General features: G+C 40.5%; 1 pseudogene; it reads right to left on the bottom strand.

Moving 5' to 3' along the window:
• Positions 1-1,021: 1,021 nt before the first annotated feature.
• The window catches only part of LOC147452149 (germin-like protein subfamily 2 member 4 pseudogene), a 10,145-nt pseudogene continuing 615 nt past the window's right edge, over positions 1,022-10,551 (bottom strand).

Raw genomic sequence — 10,551 nt, forward strand, 5'->3', positions numbered from 1 at the left:
GAGAGAGAGAGAGAGTCTAGAGAACATGACAATAGTTGAGGACCAGATTCATACGGAGCCGGTCCCCCCTCCAATAGGCAGTTGTATTATAGTTCCTCTCATCAAGAGAGACTTGGTACAGTACAATCTTTGTGTTCCTTGTGACCTAGGTGATGCAATGAAGATGGTAAGCTTCATGCATCATTGTGTAAGAGGAAAACCATCTACCTTATGAATCCCACCCATGCCCATGCCAAACGCTCTTTGCGTCTCTCTCTAGAAGGAAAATAAAGACAAGAGGATTTGATGAGAGTCAACATATTGTGTAGAGTGCAAGCATGAGCACAACAGGGGAATAGCAATGCATAGATGTCTCTACATTCCCCGTGAAAATTATGATCCAAGGGAATAGCAATAAAATCATATGTACAATACTTTGCCAACATATTCAAATCATATTGTTCTTCTGATAGTTGTGTGCATTCTTTTGTTCCGATGCAATGTTGAAAAAGTAACTCAACTCTCCGAGATCCTTCATAACACCATACTTGTGAATCTGGGAATTTTCGAGTTCCCACTTTTATTCTTGATTTTTCAATGTCACTCTTACTAGGGTTTTGATTCTCCAATCATGAATATGATATGTTGCCAACATATTCAAAGCATATTGTTTTTGTGATAGCCATGTACCCTTTTTCATGCCTATAATTTCAATGCTAAAAAAGGAATAGAGCTCTCCTAGATCCTTTATGAGAAACTCTTGCTTCAAAGAAGCTCTTTACATGCTTGAATGACCTCATGATTGCCACTAATTAACAAACAAATTATCTTTATAAATGCTACACGATTGTCTATATATTTGTTACAAATATAAGCAGGGCTATCATTGCAGTCTGCAGTGCGAACAATTCAATGGTAATTAGTTACAATATCGGGAGGTTGATTGTGTGGGTGACTTTTTTTTATTCTTGAGAACTAATTAGGGACGTGTTCATCGCAACAAGTTTGGTGTACGTACAATGACAAAGTTTCCCTAGTAATTCTAATTGAGGGTGTTTTGGACGCTGGCGATGAGGTGGTGCACATCATCATCGTCAATGCCCAGGGTGGTCTCGAGCACCTTGTCGGGGAGTGGAGGGTCGGAAGCGAAAAGCACGACGGCAAGCTGGGAGGCACTAGGGTTTTGGCTGTTGAGGGCGGCGATGGCAAGAGCGGGCTTCGACTTGTCGGGGTTGAATTGAGAGTGGACGAGGCCACGGGGGAACACAAAGAGATCGCCGGAATAGATGGTTTGGTAGAATAATTGGTTGGCGGGTGCGGTGGAGACGAAGCCCACGAGGAGCGTGCCTTTGGCGAGGAAAAGGACTTTGGTGGTACGGGGGTGCACGTGTGGCGGGTTGATACCACGGGGCTTGTAGTCGACGCGAGCGATGGAGAGACCTTGCGTGTTGAGGGTGCCAAAGGTGGTGGTAGCGGCGAGGTTGACGGCAGAGCCGAGGTTGCCGGTGAAATTGGCGGGGTTGCAGAGTTGCCGGGAGACAAAGTCGGAGGACTGCACGACGGCGGCAGGCTTGCAGGGAAGGCCGTTGAGGGTAAGCTGGAGATCCTACAGCTGGTCGTGGCTGAGGGCCACGCAGAAGTCTTGCAGAGGTTCCTCATCAGCGGTCCTAGCGGTGTCTAGAAATTTGTGGTCTTGCCAGGAAAGCACCGGGCTTATGGCTGTGAGAGTTTGTGAGAGAACTCAACAAAAACTATATGAAGGAGTTAAACCATAGATGCCATGAAGACTAGGGTTTGGAAAGAAGAGCAATCAAAGAAGACTCACTCTTTCTCTCTTGCACTCACACACACAAAGAAAGAACACAAAAGAGAATGTCAAAACAATACAAAAATGAAAACATCAACGCTATGGTCATATCGTATCATGGGTAATATGAAAGGGTTAATAAATGAGTTAATGGCATTCAATTTTGGCTGACCAAATAGGCTACGAATTGTTCTTTGGAATTGTAGTTTTGTGCTTACCATAATATATATATTTTGTCTAGTTATTGGGATTAATTGTGTGTACAAATCCTCTTGGTTCATAGCAAGATAACTACGCTTACGTCAAAAGAAAAGTTATAGTCTATGAGAGGTAGTATGATGGGATCCGGTGATAGAAGTATTTCATTAAGCCTTTCTGGGCCAAAGAGAAACACTATACGTTGTTGAAAGTGTATTTTTCGGCTAATCCATACGTTAATTCTAATAGATCGTACAGAGTGAAAGCGATAAAAATGATCATCATGTGGGTTATTCATCTAGGATAGTATGTGAGAAATGTAGATATGAGAGAAGTGAAGAGATGAGAAGTTTCCCTCCCAAGCCCTATTCTTGCCCGTAGGCAATAATGATACTGCGGGGAGAGATGTACCTGTAGCAAAGAGAACCTAGAGAGGATGAATTACTAAGAATGAGAGAGATAGGTTTGGTTAAGGAGATGAGATTAGATACATATATATATGTTGGATTAGAGATTTAAATGAAAACAACAAGAAATCAAGAAAACATCAATGTAGAACACATCTTACTTGAAACCCTTCAGCACCATTATTGATTGAGAGAGAAGAAGAGGGGAGAATTCAACTTTGATTGATACGCCAAGTCCACGCCCTTCTTTGATTAGAGGTAATCTTCCAAGGATAGCATGCAAGGATGTCTAGTCTTCCTCTAGGAGAAAGTGTAGGCTTAGGCTTATGTTAATGGCTAAGTACAATTAGGCATTACTACTCACTCCCTCAAGAATTCCTCTCATCAACGGCTTGACCTCTTGAGTTCCTTTGCAAGGAAGAAGAGGTCCCCTGTTATAGGTGAAGGGAACCCCCAAGGGTTTACACAAGAAGAGAGGAGCCAGTGTGAATAGGAATTGGAAAAGTTGGAAATGAGCTGTCCCTGCATGATGTGGGTAGACTGGGGTCCAGTATTTTGATCATATCTCCTCAACCGTGGCTCCAAATAAAAAAGTAAAAATATGGGCAGAAACTTCAGCTCATTAGCTACGATTTTCATTTTAAAATCATTTTCCAATTCGGATTGGAACCTTGTGTAACAAATTCATCAAAATAGGGTCCATTTCTGGCAGCAAAAGTCTTTCCGTGGTCCCCTTAGCCTAAACTTTCATTTAATTCCAAAGGACACCTCATGCCATATGAAAGCATGACATTGCTCCTTGACAAAGTTTGGTAATCATGCTTTGCAATAATGCATTAAAATAAGTATATCTTTGAAATCATGTCACCTAGTGTCCCACTAGGATTTGATTCCCTCCTAGTAGCTATTTAAAAAGAAATATAAGAAAAGTATAAAAAATACATAGAATATATATATATTGGAGTTTACCCTAGATATAGGATGTAACTAGGGTGTGAGATGATAATGAGATAGTAGAAATAAAGAATCAATGCTTTTTGCCCCAAGTTAAAGAAGCTGAGCTATTGAGCTTTTCCCATAGTATTTTCTAATGGTAAAGTAAGGATAGGTTACCCTTGAGAAAAATAATAGGATGAGATAGAAGGCTTATTATTATACTTAAATATGCATATGTACATTATAGGAAAGATAATTATGTATCTAAAAAGTTACAAGATAGATCTTGTAGCATGCGTTCCCACTATGTATGTGTCAAAGCACGACATCCACCCCCTCTAAACCTGCACATCCTCCGGTATGTGCCACATTATTTCTTTGTAAGATCAGCCCTCTTGTACATCTTCCTTGATTTCTTCTTCACTGGATGATTCCAAATCTTCATCTTTACCTGTGGTTTTCTCTTCTTCCTCATTAACATCTTCTAGATCATTATCTCCTCTTCTCTTAAACATTTTGATCCTTTTTCTTGCAATGGGAATCTTTACTTATGTACCATCTAGTTCAGAAAAGCTGTAAGTAGCATTTTCATGCACATGCTTTACAACATACGGTCCAAACCATCTTTTTGAACTTACGCATGACTGTGTGTTGGTTATCAAGGCTACTATCATACACCAAAACCCAGTCACCTTTGTCAATTGCTTTGCTCCTGAGTCGATCTCGCTTATCAAAGTATTCCTTGTTTTTCAACCTTGCATTTTTGAGTCGTTCTTTTGCAGCTTCAATGTCTCCAGGTCTTCTCTCTAGCTGCCTTATACGCAGTGCAAGGAGATCTTCCCTGCTAAGCCCCTCTTGCCAAGGTAGTATATTCCATGTGGGAATTGTATCTTCAATCGGCATCACTGGCTTTTGACCATACATTAGCTCCGCAGGCATGTAGCCAGTTACTGATCTATGTGTTGTACGATCAGCCCATAAAGCATATGGTAACAGTTTTGGCCACTCACCAACTCTTCCTTTGCAAGACTTGGCCAAAGCTTTGATGATAGGAGGATGCCCTCTTTCACTCTTTCCATTGCCTTCAGGGTTGTAAGCTGTAGTAAGATAAAGCTTGATTCCTAATCTAGAAAAGAACTCCCTTGCTTCTTCGGCATCCAGCTCACCTCTATCTGCAGTGATTTTTCCCACACAACCATAACGGCAAATCACCTCATCAAGAAGGAATTTGCACACAGCCTCTGTGGTTTTAGCTCTTAATGCTCTTCCTTCAACCTAGTTAGTTAGGTCCTCTCGTGCAAGAACCAAGTATCTCATCTGCCAGAGTCCTAGAGGCATTGTGACTAGATCCACAACCCATTTATAGTGCCTGGCTAGTAGATATGTAGGGTGCAATCCATCACGATGTCGAACATTTGAATACACTTGACAAGTTACACATGTCTCTACAAACTGAGATACATCTTTATACATACCCTTCCACCAATATTTTTCTTTCAACTTGGAGAAGGTTGCCCATACACCCCTGTGTCCAGCCCATAGACTCTCATGAAACTCTTGCATGAGATTTACTTGAGTCTCTTTTTTACATATAACCCTTTGTGGTGTAGCACCCTTTTGTTTAGGATGCTTCCACAAGTAACCATCCCTCAAAAAGTACCCATATGCTTTCCTGCGTATCCTCTTGAATTCTTGTTTAGACCAATCATCCTGTTTTGTTAGAGTACTCAATTAGCTTCCAATAAGAAGCCAATCACCTTCATAAAGCTCTTTCAAGAATGATTCAAGTAGATTAGTCATGCAGACATTGTTACCTTTGACATGAGAGATAGAATAGAACTTTGTGCCTACATCATCTCCCTCGTCAATCATTTGTGACTCATCTTCATACCTTGCCCTTGATAGCATATCTGCCACTGTATTGTCTTTACCTGCAATGTGCTTAAACTCAGGATTTAAAGACTTAATGTAGGCAATCCACCGCAACATAGCAATGTCTGGAGTTGAGCAGCTTGTAATCATCCCAAGAAGTGGTAGACAATCCGTTTCTACAACCACACATGCACCAATTAGGTACTCTTTCCCACTTTTCAAGGTTGTAACCATACCCCATAACTCTCTCTTTATCTGTGGATAGTTTCTTTGGCGATCACTTAGCACCTTTGCTCCAAATCTTACCACATACCTGTGTCCTTCTTTGTCATCTTGCCCTATTGCCCATCCAATCCCTGTAGGATTGGTGTCTACTGTCACAATTACTGGCCTTTGACACTCATAGTCTACCTTTCTCAAAGTTGTTACTGACTGGAGCGACTCCTTTAGCTTTTTCATGGATTTTACAGGTGCTTCTATCCATTTAAACTTCTAATTCTTTCTAAGCAGCTGATAAAGAGGATCAGCTACATGTGCATAATGTGGAATCCAAATAACATAGAAGACACATGCTCCCAGAAACCTTCTAACCTCAGTGATGCTAGTTCTCATTTCTTTCATTCTTTGGATGGCATCTACCTTTGTTGGGCAAGGTTTCCTACCATTTGGCCAGCACATGTGCCCCACAATAAGCACTTCATTGACACCAAACATAGACGTTTTCCCTGACAATGTAAGATTCACTTCTTCCAACCTAGACAAAATTTTATCACAATCATTTATGTGATTTACCACAAACCTGCGACATCCCTTGAGATCCAAAGCTTCATCTTTGTCACTTTCTTCACATCCTTTGATAGGCAAATTATCAATGAAAGGCATTGTGATTTGAGGAATAAAGTCACGTAAGACCTTATTCATCCCATTCATCATATGTGCAACCGAGTTGGTTGCTCCCTGTGGCAAGGTACACATCCTTACCAAAACCAAAGGTGTCCTCATGGTTGTCAAGTCTCTGCTTTCGATTTCAAGCTGAAATTGATCACACCCTGAGTAGAGATCCCCCATTGAGTAGATTTCCCTCCCTGCAAATGCCTCTGCAAACTCATCCACAATTGGACCTGTACCTACATTTCTAATTGTCACCTTGTTCACTGGTTGCATATCTTGGATGAAGCGTAGAGAACCATTCTTCTTCGGAACTGTGAACCACCTGTTTGAGTATGGAGCACAAGAAGGCTCCAAGATTCCCATTTTGATTTTCTCATTCAGTAGCTCTACTAACTTTGGCAAATGAGCCTTTGGAACCGGAATAGGTCGCAGATTCCAAGGCACATGAGGTATTGTGAAAATTACCATAGGAGCTACAATAGAAGGATCAACACATCCTATCTCATGTGGCTCAAATGCAAAAGACTTACCATGCTTTGAAAGCATTTCTTTGAAGCACTTTGTCTCCTCCTGTGTTAGAAGCTCCTCGCAACCAATCTGCAAGTCTTGGAAAGACTCCTTTGTGAAGGTATGCCCAATTTCTTTAGGATTCCTCAAACTTGGTTGTAAAGAAGCCTGCTCAATCTTTTCCCTGTTGTTGGGTGGTAAGGGTGAAGCTACTGGTTTCACCTTCTTTGCTACACTCTTGTATTTAGTTTCAACATGGACTTCTGGGCCAACTGTTTGGCTTTCTTTAAAGGCTTCTATTACTTGATATATTTCCATAGAGCAAACTTCCACAACTTCATTTTCAAGATGCAAATTACACCCCATTATAGCATCAAGCTCACCCATAGTATCTACAAAAGAAACTTGTTCACACAAACCCAAAACATTTTCAGTAGGCTCTAGCAACCCACTCTTTTTCATGCCTATTTGTACATTATGCACATATTGCCTCTCACATCTCTTCAAATCTTCAAGTTTTGTAAAACATACTGATCCATTCTTTGTTACCAAGGAGCTCGTTGAAAATGCTTCACCTATTTTTGGATCAGGCGAGACCCTTTTTCTTTCTGTACCACTGCAATCCCGCTTTACAATGGTACTTGGCCAAAACCCATCATTTCTCTATGATCATGAAACTCTTTGCTCACCTTTGGTAGAGGATGTTCTCTGAGGTTGTCACGATTTCTTTCATGGTTCACACAAACTGTGAGAAATTGGACAGCTCGTTTACCATCTTTGCTATGTATCCTAGCATATGCTGAACCATCATCCATTACCTTTGTTTCCATTCGAACTCCCATAATGTAGGCCTGTCCAAGGATGAGATGATATGAAGATGTATCCTGTACAAAGAAGTTTTAGTCAATCTTTACATCACCTATTGTTACCTTCACACCTAGACATCCTGCATACAATTCACCGGATTAATTGTTTGCCACTTTTACCATCCAGCCATGATCTGTGTCCATTGGCCATTTGCACTTGTTGTAGAGACTCTTTGACATTATGTTTATTTCTGAACCATGGTCAATCAAGGCAACAAATGGCTCTTCAAGATCACCTACCTTGACCAAAGTTTCTGTAGTAGCCCGTGCCCAATGACTTCGTGAATAGTAACTCTCTCAGAGTCCTCCATGAAATATTCCTCCTTTAAAGCTACTTTGAGTTCTTCCTAATTTCTCCCATGCCCATCTTTAATTACCCTAACATGCTCTCTAATTTCTGGAGCAAAAACTAGCTCAAAGCTTTGAATCATCTCACCTTCTGACACGCGATGCAGCTCCATCTCCTTCACATACTCGCGTAAGTACTTGGTTACATCTTTGCCATTGAACTGATCCATTCTATTGACGACTGCTTGTATGGCCTTCGTTGCTGAAATCTCCCTTCTTTCAATGGCATGTTGTTGTTGCATGAACATTGCAAATGCTTGAAACATTTGCATTGTTGCTGGGTCAAAATGTATACCCTGTTGCTCAACATGATCACCCATGGTTATCCACAAAATCTCACCCTAGCAGTTTCGCGTCGAGTTCACCAAAAATATGTCGAGAAATTTGTGGTCTTGCCAGGAAAGCACCGGGCTTATGGCTGTGAGAGTTTGTGAGGGAACTCAACAAAAACTATATGAAGGAGTTAAACCATAGATGCCATGAAGACTAGGGTTTGGAAAGAAGAGCAATCAAAGAAGACTCACTCTTTCTCTCTTGCACGCACACACACAAAGAAAGAACACAAACGAGAATGTCGAAACAATACGAAAATGAAAACATCAAGGCTATGGTCATATCGTATCATGGGTAATATGAAAGGGTTAATAGATGAGTTAATGGCATTTAATCTTGGCTGACCAAATAGGCTACGAATTGTTCTTTGGAATTGTAGTTTTGTGCTTACCATAATATATATATTTTGTCTAGTGATTGGGATTAATTGTGTGTACAAATCCTCTTGGTTCATAGCAAGATAACTACGCTTACGTCAAAAGAAAAGTTATAGTCTATGAGAGGTAGTATGATGGGATCCGGTGATAGAAGTATTTCATTAAGCCTTTCTGGGCCAAAGAGAAACACTACACGTTGTTGAAAGTGTATTTTTCGGCTAATCCATACGTTAATTCTAATAGATCGTACAGAGTGAAAGCGATAAAAATGATCATCATGTGGGTTATTCATCTAGGATAGTATGTGAGAAATGTAGATATGAGAGAAGTGAAGAGATGAGAAGTTTCCCTCCCAAGCCCTATTCTTGCCCGTAGGCAATAATGATACTACGGGGAGAGATGTACCTGTAGCAAAGAGAACCTAGAGAGGATGAATTACTAAGAATGAGAGAGATAGGTTTGGTTAAGGAGATGAGATTAGATACATATATATATGTTGGATTAGAGATTTAAATGAAAACAACAAGAAATCAAGAAAACATCAATGTAGAACACATCTTACTTGAAACCCTTCAGCACCATTATTGATTGAGAGAGAAGAAGAGGGGAGAATTCAACTTTGATTGATACGCCAAGTCCACGCCCTTCTTTGATTAGAGTTGATCTTCCAAGGATAGCATGCAAGGATGGCTAGTCTTCCTCTAGGAGAAAGTGTAGGCTTAGGCTTATGTTAATGGCTAAGTACAATTAGGCATTACTACTCACTCCCTCAAGAATTCCTCTCATCAACGGCTTGAATGCTTGAGTTCCTTTTCAAAGAAGAAGAGGTCCCCTTTTATAGGTGAAGGGAACCCCCAAGGGTTTACACAAGAAGAGAGGAGCCAGTGTGAATAGGAATTGAAAAAGTTGGAAATGAGCTGTCCCTACATGATGTGGATAGACTGGGGTCCATTATTTTGATCATATCTCCTCAACCGTGGCTCCAAATAAAAAAGTAAAAATATGGGCAGAAACTTAGCTCATTAGCTTCGATTTTCATTTTGAAATCATTTTCCAATTCGGATTGGAACCTTGTGTAAAAAATTCATCAATATAGGGTCCATTTCTGGTAGCAAAAGTCTTTCCGTGGTCCCCTTAGCCTAGAGTTTCATTTAATTCCAAAGGACACCTCATGCCATATGAAAGCATGACATTGCTCCTTGACAAAGTTTTGTAATCATGCTTGCAATAATGCATTAAAATAAGTGTAGCTTTGAAATCATGCCACCTAGTGTCCCACTAGGATTTGATTCCCTCCTAGTAGCTATTTAAAAAGAAATATAAGAAAAGTATAAAAAATACATAGAATATATATATATATATTGGAGTTTACCCTAGATACAGGATCTAGCTAGGGTGTGAGATGATAATGAGATAGTAGAAATAAAGAATCAATGTTTTTTGCCCCAAGTTAAAGAGGCGGAGCTATTGAGCTTTTCCCATAGTATTTTCTGATGGTAAAGTAAGGATAGGTTACCCTTAAAAAAAATAATAGGATGAGATAGAAGGCTTATTATTATAGTTAAATATGCATATGTACATTATAGGAAAGATAATTATGTATCTAAAAAGTTACAAGATAGATCTTGTAGCATGCATTCTCACTATGTACGTGTCACATCACGACAGCGGTTGGTGCCAAGAGGACGAACAGGCCCAGCAGGAGCAATGGTAGTTGCAGGGCAGCCATAAGCTGCTTGCAGGGAGACATTACTTATGATCTGTGAAGGCGCGAGAGCTGGGCGGTGGAGAGAAGGTGAATGAGAAAATTACGACTTAAAGAGTTAAAGAAGAAATACTATTGATGGGGCTGTACTTTATAACTGAGCAGTTGATCAGTTGATGAGGCTACACTTGATGAGCTTGTCTTCTTTTATAGGCGTCGTTGTTGCTACGGGGACCAAGTCCCGTCCTCACCGTAATCTGGTGTTAGGCATTGTCATCTATACTAATAGATAATGGGGGAGGGGATTCCGGTTCCCCCTCGCCAC

The sequence above is a fragment of the Adiantum capillus-veneris genome, chromosome 8 (genome assembly GCF_014529385.1).
Source record: "Adiantum capillus-veneris isolate H3 chromosome 8, ASM1452938v2, whole genome shotgun sequence".
NCBI lineage: Eukaryota > Viridiplantae > Streptophyta > Polypodiopsida > Polypodiales > Pteridaceae > Adiantum > Adiantum capillus-veneris.